Below are 16,296 nucleotides of genomic sequence, written 5' to 3'. Positions count from 1 at the left end.
TTTTTGCTCCTTGGAAAATAGGTAGTATCACAATTCCTTTTAAAGACATCTACCTCTGTCCAGAGTAAGTTAGATGCAATGGGACATCATAAGAACATCAGAGGAGCTTTCTGGATCAGGCCAATGGCCCATCTATCCAGCATCCTGTTCTCACAGTGGCCAACCAGTTGTCCATGGGACACCCACAAGCAGGACCTGAGTGCAGGAGCACTCTCCCCTCCTGCAGTTTCCAGCAACTGGTATTCAGAAGCATACTGCCTCCAACTGTGAAGACAGAACATATCCATCAGAATTAGTATTCACTGATAGCCCTATCTTCCATGAATTTCTCTAATTCTCTTTTAAAGCCCTATGGCTGTCAATGCTACTTATAGGTGTATAGTTTAACTATACACTGTATTAAGAACATTCAGCTTCACTGGATGTCCATAGATTCTAGTGTTACGAGAAAGAAGAAAAACTTTTCCCTATCCCCTTTTTATTTTAATAACCCTGAACAACTAGTATCAAGACCAACTTGGCCACATCACTGCTCACTTCCTAACTCTGGATTGTTTATAAAAAAGTTAAAAACACAGGTCCCAATACCGATCTACTTTCTACATCCCTCCATTGGAAGAAGTATATATTTATTCCTACTCTCTGCTTCCTGTTATTTAACCAGCTCCTGATCCACATGAAGACCTCTAATCTTATTCCATGGCTTCTAAGCATACTCAGGAGGCTTTGGTGAAGTACCTTGTTGAAAGCTTTGTTGAAAGTCTGGGTACACTATGTCAACTGGGTCAGCTAACTGGCCTGTAATTTTCAGGAGCTTCAAAGGCCTCAGGTATAGAGGCTAATCTGAGGGACAAGTCATGTATTTTGTTAGAAAATCAGTAATTTTATATTTGAGTTGTTTAAGAATTCTCAGGTGGGTGCTATCTGGGCCTGGTGATTTCTTCGTTTTTATTTTCTCAATAAAGCCTAGAACTTTATCTCTCACTACCACTATTTGGCTCAATTCCCCATTTTCTGCAAAAGTTAGTTCAGGTTCAGGGATCTGCTTTCTATCTTCTCCACTGTGAAGACAGATACAAAGAATTGATTTGGCTTCTCTTCAATATGCTCCTTTAGCATACCTTCGACTCCCTTGTCATCCAAGAGTTCAACTGCCACCCTAGCTGGTCTCCTGCTACTAATGTATTTAAAGATTTTGTTGTTTTGGGTCTTTATGATTTTAGCAATGTGTCCTCATATTCCTTTTTAGCATCCCTTATTGTCTGCTTGCATTTCTTTTTGCAAATGTTTGTGTTTCTTTTTGTCCTTCTGATTTGGACAAGACTTCCATTTTTGAAGTCTTCTGACTTCTAACAGCTTATTTGACTCTGCTAATTAACCACACCAGCATCCTCTTGGCCCTGATGGTACCCTTCTTGATCTGTGGTACACACACCAGCTGAGCGCCTAATATTGTACTAATCCCTAATTTGGAGGGGAATTCCTCTTTTGAAGTCAAATGTGACTGTGTTGGATTTTCTTGGCTATTGGCCATGTATATGTATAATTATTTTAATAGCCCTATGGTCATTGCTCCTGACTGGTTCAATAACACTTGTTTCACTTGTCCTGGATGCCATTTAAGATTAAGTCCAAGGTTGCCACCCCTCTGGACAGTTCCATGACCAACTGTTCTAGGGCACAGTCATTTAGGGTATCTAGATATTATACCTCTTTGTTGTGACTGGAACACGAATGTGTCCAGTCTATGTGAGGTTAATCAAGACTAGCTTTTTACATTTATTTCAGTGGGAATAAGTATGACCAAAAGTACATGTCTACATATGTTCAATAAAACTTATCCTCAGGTAAGTATGTATAACAAAGGTGGAGAGCCTGTGGCCCTCCAGATATTGCTGGACTATAGTTCCCATTATCCCCGACCACTGGCCTTTCTGGCAGAGGCTGATGGGAGTTGAACAATGTCTGGAAATAATGGGAGTTGTAATCCAGCAACAATTTCCCATACAAAAGAAATACCTGCAAATTTAGGATTAAGGCAACTGTTACACCTCTTCTGACCTTATTAACTGGCCTCCCTGTTCAAACTAGCTACCCATTCTGTCCTCTTCTGTTTAAATCCCCACTCTGAAACACAGCTGCTCTTGCTGCATTGATACGGTGTTAGCTAATGGAGCTTCTCCTAGTAGTTTGAGGCCATGGGTAATCTGGATGCTCCACTGCAGTGGCTGATGGGTTAGTGGCCCACTGTGATCTTCACAGCTTGTGGATAAAGTGCTTCATATTGAGCTGGACTTCACATTACTTGCAGAGCAATTCCAAGCTGTGTCTGGGGGATCATTATAATTACTCGGATGAGTTTCAGTTGCTGCAACCTGAGAATATAGGCAAGTTTCTTGCAGCTGTTCACCCAATAAACTTAACTCTAAACTCTTGCCTATTCTGGCTAATTCTAACTCACTAGGAGCATCTAGACAGCTTTGGTACAAAATGCTTGTCCCAGAGAAGGATCAGTTCCATGAGCCCTGAAAGAGGTCATTGTAAGATCTTTGCTGAAAAATCTGTTCTTGGAGTCATCAGATCCAAGAAATTTCAGGCTAGAATCCAGTATTCCATTTGTGGGTAATATTGTAGAACAGATTGTGACAGGTCAGCTCTGTACTATCTTGGATAAAGATTATCATACAGAGCCAGCTCAATTTGGGCTTGGACTAGACTAGGTTTTCAGATAGAATTCACCCTGTTCAAACTTTTGGCAGGAGTTGGACAAAGTGAGCAATGCTCCTGAACATCTCAACAGTCTGTGACTGTCCTGGACTTCTCAGCATTTTTCAATACCGCTTTACAAGGGCATCATTGTGGACTATCTTGCAGGATTGGGTGTATGGGGAACTCCTATCTGTTCAATCCAGAAACCAAACGACAAATAGAGCAGCAGACTCCATATTTATAATGGACCTCTAACCCTTTGCATCCACATATCTATTGGAGAGGTCACCAATGTTGCAGTGGGTATACATATGCTCACAGAGGCCTTCCCTGGCACCCTAAGGATCACCTCCTCCACCCCTCCCCTGCTGAAATTAGACTTGAAAGAAGCATTTTATTGTAGCCAATAGAACAGACTGCAGTATGTGCTTGGTTGCTGTATGAGTGTGGTGCCCACAGTGCTTTCTCCACTTTGCAAATGAGACCAAAGGCTGCAAAAGGTTGGCAACTCCTTGCTCTATTGGATGACTGAGGCCTTCACACCATAGTGGGAAATGTGTTCTCTTGTGATTCTCCAAGGCTACCTCCCCTGAAGACGTGAACATGGCCCATACACTGCTTGTGGAGATTCTGAGTCAGCATTTGAATGGACCAATTGGGAACAAGATGCTGCAGCTATCACTACTGCCAAGCACAGTCTGAAACAAAGCCCTGCTTGAATGCAGGAGCCACTGTTTCATACAATAATGAAATCCAATAGGATCAATTAAGATGCACACAACTGTTAACTGCAATAGCAGGCAAACATTCTCACTACTTAGCCATAATCATTATAAAATACATTCCTATATAGTTATTCCATACTAATGTTTATACTGGAACAGCTATTCTTTGTTCAATCACTTTTTACAAAGTGCCTATGTGGCATCATAACTGAATTGTTACCCTGTGCTTCCCCCAGGGTTTTTCTGTCTCTTTTGATATAGAGCAGCGGTGCAATTTTTGCAAGCATGAGCAATAAATTGATGTAGCTGGTGGAACATTTGGCCCAAGAAGCAGTTGGATGACATAGTTGGAGATGCCCTGACTCTTTGCAGTACTTGCCATTTTCTGGTTGAATGGCCAATTATGATCTGGGGCACAGTCCTTTCCCTTACACAGTTTTGGCTTTTACATTTAATTTTTTTTTTTAGTTTTTTGCAGATATTGTTCCCTGAAGTGAGAAACTAGATCACTGCTGCTCCTTCCAGTCCCCTCTCCCAGTCTCCATCCACTGGAAGAAAAAAAAATCTAACTGTATCAAGGAAGATTGGGGGGGGCAGAGTACCTCCCACATTATATGTGAGTATCATTTGAAGGGGTATTTCTGAAAAACAGTACAGGTGGAAGAAGCATTAATACTCCTCCTCCTATTTTTCTTCTTGTTGCACTGATTTTATTTTTATCTTGTACTCCTTAAACCTCTGAAAAGAGGCACAAGGGAATCCCAGTCAGCCCTGGAGAGATTTTTGAAACATTGACATCTCACTGCCAGTATCAAACTATGGTCTGCTATTCTGGCTCATTTTGACTAACCATAGTTAGAAGAAACTGATTTCCCAATTATGGATGTCACTAGCAACTGTGGTTGGTTTTGTTCTGCTCCTTATGCAGAAGGAGAGAGGAAATTCACAAGCCTAAGGCTTGTGCAGCCTTGCTCCTGAAATGCTAATAATAATAATAATAAATTTTATTTTTCAGCCGCCTATCTGTCCGGGTTAGGGACACTCTAGGCGACGAACAACAAGAATAAAAACAATACATATACATCAACAATCAAATTTTAAGCTAAAAAACCATTCATTAATTCAATTGTAACATAAATTAATCTGTCCCAATCTTGTAGGCCTGCCTGAACAGCCAGGTCTTCAAGGCTCGGCGATAGCTGGACAGGGAGGGAGCATGTCTGAGATCGAAAGGGAGAGAGTTCCAGAGGGTGGGGGCCACAACAGAGAATGCCCTCTCTCTGGTCCGTACCAGCCTAGCTGTTCTCACCGGTGGGACCGAGAGAAGGTCTTGCGAGGCTGATCTCGTCAGGCAGCACAATCGGTGATTCTGGAGGCGTTCCTTCAGATATACTGGGCCGAAACCGTATAGGATTTTAAAGGTCAACACCAACACCTTGAATTGGGCCCGGTAGACAACTGGTAGCCAGTGAAGCTCTAATAACACTGGGGTGATATGATCCCAGTGACGGCTATGCGTAATCAAGCATGCCGCCGCGTTCTGTACCAGCTGTAATTTCCGGACCGTTTTCAAGAGTAACCCCACGTAGAGCGCATTGCAGTAGTCTAAGCGAGAGGAGACCAGGGCATGTATCACCTGAGGGAGCAGGTGAACAGGAAGATAGGGACGCAGTCTCCGTATCAGATGTAATTGATACCAAGCTGCCCGGCTCACTGCTGTAATCTGAGCCTCCATGGACAGCTGGGAGTCAAGTATGACCCCAAGACTGCGGACCTGGTCCTTCAGGGGTAAACTTACCCCATCAAGCATCAGGTCAGTAATTCCTAACCTCCTTTTATCTCCCACAAGTAATACCTCAGTCTTGTGGGGTTCAGCTTCAGCCTATTCTCTCCCATCCATCCACTTACGGATTCTAGGCACTTGGACATGGTATTCACAGCCAACTCTGGTGAGGACTTAAAGGAGAGATAGAGCTGAGTGTCAACTGCGTACTGATGGCACTGCAACCCAAAACTCCTGATGATTGCTCCCAGCGGTTTCACATAGATGTTGAATAGCATGGGAGAGAGGATAGAACCCTGTGGCACTCCACAATGAAGAGGCCAAGGGTCTGAAACCTCATCTCCCAATGCCACCCGTTGCTGCCTATCTGAGAGATAGGAACGGAACCACTGCAAGACAGTGCCTCCTATTTCTAATCCCTCTAGGCGGTTTAAAAGGATACCGTGGTCAACGGTATCGAAAGCCGCTGAGAGGTCCAGGAGGACAAGGAAGGTGTATTCACCCCTATCCAATGCCCTCCGCATATCATCTACCAGAGCGACCAAGGCTGTTTCCGTACCATGACCAGTCCTAAAACCCGATTGGTATGGATCTAAATAATCCGTTTCCTCCAAGTGTGTCTGTAATTGCGCAGCCACCACCCTCTCAATCACCTTGCCCAAGAATGGTAAATTAGAGACTGGGCGAAAGTTGTTTAACTCTTGGGGATCCAAGGACGGTTTTTTTAAGATGGGCTTTATTAGCGCTTCCTTGAGGGCTGATGGCATTGCACCCTCTTGCAAGGATGCATTCACCACCACCTTGATCCCTTCGCCCAGTCTCTCTTTACAGCTCATGATGAGCCATGATGGGCGAGGATCAACCAGACAGGTGGTCAGCTTCACAGTACAGAGCACCTTGTCCACTTCCTCAGAGAGAAGAGGCTGAAACTGATCCCAACAGACCGGAATGCAACTGGCCGACTCTGGCCCACTTCCTGTCTCCACGGCGAGCGGAAGCGTGCTCTTCAGACATTTGATTTTATCGGCAAAGTGTTTAGCAAAAGTATCACAGGAGATTTTAGAATGTTCCATGGGTTCCTGAGCAACTGGACCGACCAGGCTTCAGACCACTTGGAACAATCTCCTGGGACAACACTCTGCCGACGCAATAGAGGCAGCAAAGAAATTTTTCTTTGCTGCCTTTGTTGCCACCTGGTAGGCAGCTATTGCTGCTCTAACCCGTGTCTGATCGTCTTCATTGCAAGATTTCCGCCACCGGCGCTCAAGTCGTCTCACCTCCTGTCTCAGACCCCGCAGCCGTGGTGTATACCAAGGTGCTGTCTGAGTTCTGTTCAGGGGGAGAGGACGTTTCGGAGCCACCCGGTCCACCGCCCTGGCGATCTCCTTATTCCACTCCATCACCAGGGATTCGACCGGGCGACCTTCAGTCAGCTCCATATCCCCCAGCGCATTCAGGAATCCTTTGGGCTCCATCAGGCATCTGGGGCGGACCATTCTAATAGGTCCTTGTCCCCTGCGGAGGGCGTGCGGCATTGAGAGATCTATATTCACCAGATAGGATCTGACCATGACACGGGGTTAGAAGAATTCACCCCCATTTTCAGAGCACTATCCTCCCCGAGATAAACACAAGGTCGAGAGCATGACCGGCTACATGGGTAGGCCCTATATTACTAAGGTGCAGATCCCAGGAAGTCATGGTTTCCATGAAATCCCGAGGGGCTCCTGTGAGGACAGCCTCGGCATTTAATGCTAAATCATGACTTTGCATTATGTCTGAACTGGATGCAACTCCAGTGGATATTTTTCCATTTCCCCTGTTTGTACCCTTTGCTTCAGCCTTGCATTGCAACTTGTATTTTGAAAGTTTCATTGAACAAGAGATACAGACGCATTGGTGGTAGAGCCCATGAATATGATTCAGTATTGTCTGCTCAACTTTTGCATAACAATTCAGCAAACATGGCTTTTAAGCATTCAATTCTACTTCTGCAGCTTCTTAAAATTCCCTGCAATATAATTATCCTGATGGGAATGCAGGGAGATAATTGCTTTTAGAGGAAAGTTCTCTTTTGTTTCGTGTTCATCTGGCTCCCACAAATGGAACAAGAGACCTTGAGCAGCATAAATACGTCTCTAGTTATTTATTTACAAAGATAGACCTTGACAAATGTAATTTGTTCAGTACAATTAAGAGGATGCACGATCATTCATTTAGACAAAAAAGGCTTAAAAAGGAGCGTTGGAATCGGCATCTCGCGCTGCATCACGGAACACAATCAGCTGACTTTGAAGAAGCAGCAGGTGTTCCTGCTTATGGAATGCAGGCCTGAAATAATATTTGAAGGGGCGGGAGGGAGGGAGTTAAGAACTAGAGCCATTCTTTATGCAGGCAATAATTATACAAATTAGATCTGTGAAAGCCAGGGAATGGCTATGCCTTGAACCCTGTCTGCTCTGCACACAATGGAACAATGGAAAAATTAATAATTAAATCTATTACCTCCATTCACGGCTCCCACTCAAAAGATACCTAGCTAGTTCAAACACTTTGGCACTTGCATTTGAATAAATGCTTTCGTACACTTTCCACACGATAGATGCATTATCTTTTAAATGGAACGGCTTATTTTTGTTCCCTTTATATTTTGAATTAACAAGGTCATGCTTTAAGCCACCCATGTTGAATATTTGCCAACTTTACCTTCATCCTAATAATGAAACAAAGCACACACCAAATCTCAGGTGGATGAATCGATGGGACCCACACCTTGCTTTCTCTCCCCTCCCCACTCCTACAAGAGCTAGAATGGTTGGAGGGGAGAAAACAGCTGCTTCATAAAAACTTTGTGTGGTTTGAAAGAGTAACAAGAGCCCTTGAGAACTTCAGGGGGCTTGCTGAAGGCCTGCGCAAGTTTGACAACTCTCTTTTATGTGCTGCTTCTTGAGCCATGGCACAAGACCCGCTCCTTACTTCCAGCTAAGGCATCTTTGAATGGTTGTTCTTGGAGAGATCAGCAGTGGCATCATTAAAAAAAAACCCTAATATAAAGTTACATGGCAGAAGGTTTTGGATGATGATGCTTTCTGCATTGTTCACTTTTCTTCAATTCCCCCCAAACAACTCTCTTTCTTTCCTTCTAACCAATTATAACAAATTGCGAAAGGATTGACATTGCAAATGGTCTGTATGGCAGGAGTTTAGTTTCCCCTTTGCCATCCCCTTTTCTGTTGAAAGCTGAACCATCTGCTGGGCACAGATGGGTACAGGCAGTGGGCACGTGTCCTACTGTACAGTCCTCTATTTGACGGGCTGTCAGAGGACAGTCCTCTGTTTGAAGGGGTAGTCTATTTGACAGGCTGTCTAGTCCAAATCTGGTCTAAAAAAGGGAGAGCTGCAGTCTTAAAGTTACCCATCCACAGTTAATTATTTACTTAAAGTATTATCAGCCACCTTCCTCCATGCAATCCTTTAGAGACTGGGTACATTATACAATAAGAATATAAAGTATACAGCGCATAAAAATAACCATTATATTTCCCCAAAATTAATAAGCCAGCAGTAAGACATGACTGCCACACTACCAACAGTTAAAAAAACTCAACATTAACATCTCAGTCCCAAAATGTTGTTCAATGATAGGCCACCAAAAAATAAGTAGGTCTTCAAGGCCTTCTGGAATGACCGAACCTTGGTAACTTCCCAGAGATTCACTGATAGAGAGTTCCAGGATCACCAGAGAGAATATGGGGTCACCATGAAGAAAGACCTCTTTGTTGCACCTGCCAGCCTCACTGATCTCAATGGTGGGCAAGACGAGAGCCTGGACAGCAGATTAAGCAGGCACACAGGTCACAGTCTTCTCCCGTTATGCTGAAATATAATTCCTATTTGAATTATCGTACTTATTTCTAAATTTCCATATGCAAATATTATGCAAAACAGTGTCATTTTTTGGTGATGCATTAAGTGGCCATGCTAATGCAGTAGTGTGGTGCAACTGAAAGGCATGAATGAGATCAAAATGACAAAACGAAGAAAACTATTCGGTCTGTGTTGAACTGAGGTAGGATTTTATTTTTATTTTTTATTACAGTATATTTTGGGGTTTTTTTTTAAAAAGCCAAAGGTAGTTCTGTTGACCCCAAAGCCACATTAGGACAATACCTATATTAGGTCAAAGAGTGCAGTATGGATTTCTGACTATATTATATTTTTGTAAATAATGCTCTAAAGCATTCACAGGTAGCATGACACTTACAGGCAAGGAGGGCAAGGAGAGGCAAAGCTTGGCTGTGATGGTGCGACAAGGAGGAGGCAGTGATGATGATGAGAGGGGCAGCAGAGGGGGTCTACTGGGCAGGTGAGCAGGCAGCAGCAAGACCATAAGGTAAGTGGAGAGTGGGGGCAGGTTTGGAGACCTATGGAGAAGGAGGGGGAAGCTTGGACACCTGTAGACAAGAGTAGGTTTAGAGACACTTGGAGGGGGAGGAGCAGGTTTGAAGACCCTCAGCCGTGGCAGAGGAGGTAGTGGGAGGCCTTGGGGGTGTTGTAGGATGGGGTATAGGTGGGGTTGGCATGCTAAGTGAGCAGGGGCAGCAGCCTCTAGTTATTAGTATTACTACTAGTGGTGGCAATGGCTGGTGTGAACAACTACAATAGCAATATTATTTAGACAGCACCCACCAATACTCCAGGAGTTCCCAAACTGTGGTCCATGGACCACCAGTGGTCCTCAAGCTTCATTCAGGTGGTCCGTGGCATGTCCACATTAAATATACATATTGATTTAAATTGTATTTCATTGCTTGTTTTTCTTATATTGTATTTTATTGTATTAAAATTTGAATTCTATGGAATGCAAACTGTAATACAATAAAACACAATACAAGAAATAGAAGAAGCAATAAAAATACAGTTAAAAATCATACAGCACTTAACACAGCATATTACAATTGCTACAACAGGTAGAAAAATCAGTGGTCCATCAAGACCAACTTTCAAGTGGTCCATGGGGAAAAATTTGAGGAACCACTGCTCTGTTCACTAAAATGTATGTTTTTAATCACTGTTGTGGAAAAAGAAAGAGGGAACAGAAGTATACATTTTAAGTCAAGGCATAATAGATTTTCATTATGGATTGCAAACGATCTCCACAATCCAAAGAATATTAGTTCCCATTGAAATTAGTGTTAGTCCCATTGAAATCCCTCCCACTTTCAATTAGATGTGCAGCTGATCTTATGCTTTCTCAGAAGCAAACCCAAATTAATTTAGTAAGCCTTACATCCAGGTAAGAACACAGGATTCTAACTTTAAACAAAACTAACTTTCTCTAGACTTGAGGCTAAATTTTGGAGTGCACATTAGAATGAACTCAGAAGCCCTGTCCCATACATTCTCAAAGATCGTAGAAAACAATTTCATTCTAATGTTCCCTCAGGAACTGCCCAGTACATGATAATGTTAGAAACCTCAGGTATGCCTTGTAACACTAATGTGTGGCTGGAAGACATTGGCATGGAATAATCAGTAAACAGAAGGAGAAATTTAAAACTACTTTTTAGGAATAGCAGTCTCAGTCCCTTTCTTCTGCATTTAACTGTTCCTCCTCACTTAAGAGGCAAGAGGAGAGCATGCCCACAAGGGATGAGTTCAGAGAGCAGTTGCCCAATTCCACCTTCTTCCCGACTCTGAACTGAAGACCACCCAGGATGTTCATGTCCTAATGTGCTTGTCACTCCCTTCCTGGTGCGGAGGGGCCAATTACTAAGATAGTGGAAGTTGCTGATTGTTGCTGATTGTAAGGATGGAGGAGAAATTCTATTTTGTTTGCATTTCACGGTGAATCCACCCAATTTCAAATGATACGCAGGCTAAAACACAGTCATCCTTCAAACTTCTCCAAATTTTGCAGCACAGTTCTACAGTCATGTGTGCAAAAATGTATATACATGAAAATAATACATAAAAATGCTTTATATTAGGGGAAATTGCTTTACAAAAATGCATTAAGAATGCAAGAAAAGCCTGCTGGATCAGGCCAAAGGCCCATCTAGTCCAATATCCTGTTCTCACAGTGGCCAACTATATTAGGCAAAATGGCATAAACAAAGGTGTGGGTTTGGAGAAATTGGCACTAAAATGCTGATGAGAAGTTTAAAAAAATCACAAACTGAAGTGGAAATGTGGAGAACTCAATTTAAGACTGAAAAAGGAGAGCTGAAACTTCCAGATTTGCCTATTCCTAGTTGCCACAGAATGGCATTATGTCCTTTGTCCTTGAAGCCCCACAGCTGAGGCGTCTTACCCTTTTCCTCTACAGGACGGTATATGTGTGGCTATATCAGAGAGAAGAAGAAGCAAGCAAGCAGGAAAAAACAACTAAGTGCCAAGAGGAAACATTACCAGATTGGGAGAGCAACTACCAGGTGGTGACTCAGCACTAGACACAGAAAGGAATAAGTAGAAACAATTAATCACACACACCAAAATAGTTGTTGTATAGTAATATACCTGAGTAGTTTTTGTGAGCAACAGCTCTTGGAAACTACAGAGAAAGGCATCCTATGTGCCATGAACTAGCCACAATGAGCAGCTGTAATAAGTGCAACTGACCCTCATAATATCACCATGAGGTAAGACCACCTATCCTTTACCTAAGGAAGATCTGAAACCATTTTGTGAGGCACAAAAACAAAATACAAAGATGTTCCATGCCCATTTAAACAGCATAGGGATATTCCAAGTCTTCTTGAATCAGATTCAACTTCTCTCCATCAGCCACACTGTGTATTACATTTGGCACCAGGGCATTCCTTTCACTGGCGCCTCCACTGAATAGAGATGTTATTCCGTCACGCTTATTTAAGCAGAAAGGGCATTATCATTCCTTCATACTGTAACAGTGCTCACCGAAGGTGTAATAGGGCTTCAAGCGATATGCCAGAAAGGTTTGGGAAAATAAATAATGAGCGGTTGTGCTGCTAAATACCAACATGACAAATTTGCTAAGTGTTCAGAGAGATAAAACACAGCACTTTAAATGCCCAGCAAATCAATACAAAGCACCTACTGCTCTATTCATTTTATAAGGAAGGGCAACCTTTTAAGGCTTATACTTCTGGCACCATGTCCATGCCAGAGTCCTTTCAGAATCTGAGTGTATTTATAAAATACGCAAGGTTAATTTGGCTATTTCATTAACATCCCTTCCATGTGGCCATTGATTTGTTCCGCAAGTCGGCTAGACAGGTTCCTCAACTTACTTTGAGACAATTCACAGAATATTCAACACTTATAACTAGGATACAAAATCTCTTGCTACATTAATATAACCACTGGGATTTGATAGACAAAAATACAAGTGCATTAAGTGAGTAGGTTGCTAGCCAAAGAAGGACAGAAACATTATGAACAAATTGTGTCTGTGATAATTTGGTGACTGCGCATACATCCTATGAAATGTTACAAAAACCTTAACATTGTGTACCTATATGAAGGCACACTTCAAAATGCTGGGTTTGATCCAGAAAGCTTTAAATGGCTTAAATACACGAGAGATTTGCCTTCCCTCCTTTGTATCATCACAACATCCAAGAGGGTCTTCTTAACTAGGAGTGGGGAACCTTAAGTCCAGCCCCCCCGTGGCCCTCCAGACCTCTTTATCTGGCCCACAGACCTCTACCCTGGCCATGCCCTCACAGGCCATGCCACCCCCTAGCCCTGCTGTATGCCCCCGAGTGATTTTCCCTGTGTCCTTGAACTCTGAAAATACCTGTTGCCTACATGGATGGTGGGTGAAGAGTGATGTGCATCTGGCCACAACCACCACTGGTGGTATGTGACCCCCAGAAGGTTGCACATGAGGGAATGTGGCTGTTGGGCTGAAAAAGGTCCTCCACCTTGCCATACACATACCAAGTTTGAACAGTGAAGGCATCTAAACAGATGTTTTAGGAGGCTACCTTATAGTATCATTCCATCCAGCTTTCCAGAGTTTCAGGCAAGACTTTTCCCCAGACCTACATGGAGATGCTGGGGATTGAACCTGAGACCTTGTGCATGCAAAGCATGTGTTATACTACTGATCTATTGCCCTTCTCACTGGCTGTCCTACAGTTGTAGAACTCCTTTCCCCTTGGCATACATCGAATTCCAAACCAGCATATCTTCCAGAAAGAGCTGTAAAGCTTTCATCTCTGGGCTAGCATTGAACTGGCCAGGATTAAGCAAATGCATTGTAATATTAGTATTTTAACGTTAGTATTTTTGTGTGTTTTGAATTCTATATGTGGTTCTAATTGTATATTGATGTTTTATTCTGTTGTAAACCGCCCAGAGAGCTTCGGCTATGGGGCGGTATAGAAATTTAATAAATAAATAAATAAACTGTACCTTGGCTAGTTTTGTGTGCTTTTATGCATATGCTTTATTTCAATCTTTTGTTACCCGCTATAAACCACTGAGAAGGAGTGGGAGAAAAATTGAAATAAATATTCCCAAATATTAGAGTTCTCAGAATTTCATATGCATACTAATTCTATGCTTGTGCAGATTTTAATGAGCTTGTCATTCATTCATTTATTATTGTACAGTCACAGACCCAGTATAATGAGCTTGTCAGATATGGCACTCAAGCAAATTAGTTGTCAGTCTACAAGCCCAATCTGGATGCATGTTGAAGTCCAGCAACTAGTACACACAATATAACAGAACAGGAAAGCATTTGCAATGTGTGAATGTGAAATGCCTACAGCTGGATCCAGACAAAGTGAGTCACATTAAATTCCCACAGAAATCAATGGGACCAGTAGTGTAGTGGCAAAATCAGACGTATATGGTCCCTTCATTATAATCACAGCCAAGCCCCTTCTAATATTTTACAACCTTCTAAGATTATAGAATAGTCTGGCCAGGTTTAAATATGGCTTTCTGCTTCTCTGTCCTTGTTAATGCCTCCTCCCACAACAGCAGACACCCTAGGAACTAATCAGCATGAAAGAGGCGTGTGTTAGCTATGAGAAAAGCCTTCTCATTGGCTGACTCACCTCTTTTCACTCTAGCTCCAATCAGAAGGAAAGGGCAAGCAGGCATGTTAGAAGACATGGAGACATAGGTACCCTGGTGGGATCTGGCTGCCAAAAGTGTATGGGGTCTAAGACTTCCCGAGACCCTGGAAAACTATACCCCTGAATGGGACTTAAGTTAGGTTGCCTCCAGACTGTTACTACTTTGCAAGAAGGATTCAGTCACATGCTGGAAATTTAGATTTGTGTAATTAATGTGGATTAAAGCACTCTGGGGCAACGAATACACAGATTTTAAAAAAACAAACTGACTTTTTGCAGTTAGGCAAGTGACAGGGTAATGCAGAGAAGTGTGGGATAACGAATGGCTTCAAGACTTATCACATCCCCACAAACAAATCAGAAGGAATGGTCAATAAAGAGTAGGCATCCTATAACCTCCACACAAACTTTGTGCAAGCCAATCAGTATGACTGCTGAGAAAACAGGCCATCTGGAGGCGCCCTTCGTCATGACTTAACATTTTTACATTAATTTCACTGGGACCTAACTACAAGCGACAGCACTCTAGACTTCCACAACTCATAGTCTTCCCAAAGCTATTAATCACATTTCAACTAGAGTTGCCGCCTCTCCTAGAGAAAACATTGTTACCCTTATCGGTTTGCTTAAAATCAAGGCAGACTCTTTAAGTCAGCTTGCTGGGTTCTCGAGAAATTTATTTGGAATGAAACGTTAGCAGCAAGAGTCTTCTTAACCCTCTGCAAAAAGGCAGACTTGACAGAAAAACAAGAGTAATCCCACTGAAGCTACGAGGCGGCATCATGGAGCCGAACTTTTCGTGGTGTGAGGTGCGAATTCCTCTTGCACCACCTAGTGGCGGAAATGTAAAATTATCCAGAGTTTCATTGCTAAGCGTGGTCCGGATGGGTCTTCTCTGTTCCCCCCCCCCCGCAAGAAATTTATCAATCTCGCGTTTTCTCTAACCACAAAAAGTCACTCTAACCAACTGCATGAAGCCTTTTCAACAGCTTCGCAGACACATATATACATACATACATATATATATGGGGGGAATACAGTGTTTTTTTTAAAAGAAGAGTCTAAAAAAAAAGTTCTACGGGAAGGTGAGGCAGAGAAGAAATAGCGAGAGCTGTGTGTTTGTCTCTACTTATCTTTCATGGTCACTGGGCTTGCAGTTAGATAATTGCCTCTTGATAATTGCTCAACGGTAGATAAGAGCTGAAGTAAGGCAGTTGGTTTTATCGGCCTTAACATAAGATCCGTCAAGCAGAAGATTAAAGGGGAGGCCCATTGGCAATAGAACCCGCGGTAAAATACACAAATTGCCTATTGCTAATTAGTTCCCACTTTGCATCATAGCTGCAGCTCTCTCGAAAAGAAACGGGGGGGGGGAGGAACACTCCAGAAAGTTCACACAAATCAGCAGAACCAAGCAGGGTGGGTGCCTGTTGGAATACCTCCGCATGGACGCGCACGCACACACAGTAAAAAATAGCTGGTCCGGAAAAAGTCTTGGGCTGAACCTTGGCTTCTGAGGACATGCTAGTTTGGTAGGGACAGCGAGTTAATTAGCTTAGGGGAACAGTCAAAACAAAACGACTTCTCAAAGTGGTTTCGTCTAGGAACAGCCTTACCTCCTGTTTGTATAAAAACTGCCCTTGCCCGTGGGCCCCACTCCCAGGGCAAGCCTGTTGATTTCTACGCTGCTGTTTCAGGCTTAGTTCTGAATATGGAGAAGGACTGTAGCTCATTGGTAGAGCGTCTGCTTTGCATGCATAGGGTCGTAGATTTAATCCCTGGCATCTCCAGGTAGGGTTGGGAGAGCACCCAGTCTGCAATCTGGAGAGCTGCTGCCCTTGATGGATCAGTGGTCTGACTCAGAACAAGGTAGATTCCTATGTGCTTGAATTCCAACAACAGTAGTGAAAGAGGAAAATTGGAAGCTGACTTACACTCTCAAGACCGTAGGTCCATCCAGGTTAGTATTGTCTGCTCTACACTGACTGGCAATGGCTTTCCAGAA

General features: G+C 43.0%; 1 long non-coding RNA gene across 1 annotated transcript in view; it reads right to left on the bottom strand.

The window, feature by feature from the left end:
* LOC133386769 (uncharacterized) overlaps positions 1-16,068 on the bottom strand; it is a 72,573-nt gene extending 56,505 nt beyond the window's left edge. The window contains exon 1 of the long non-coding RNA XR_009763282.1: positions 15,908-16,068. This is a non-coding gene — a long non-coding RNA (uncharacterized LOC133386769). The remainder of the gene's footprint in view (positions 1-15,907) is intronic.
* Positions 16,069-16,296: the final 228 nt, after the last annotated feature.

Source organism: Rhineura floridana, chromosome 6, assembly GCF_030035675.1.
Source record: "Rhineura floridana isolate rRhiFlo1 chromosome 6, rRhiFlo1.hap2, whole genome shotgun sequence".
Lineage (NCBI taxonomy): Eukaryota > Metazoa > Chordata > Lepidosauria > Squamata > Rhineuridae > Rhineura > Rhineura floridana.
Note: the sequence above shows the minus strand (reverse complement) of the source record. Positions and strands in the feature narration are given on the sequence as shown.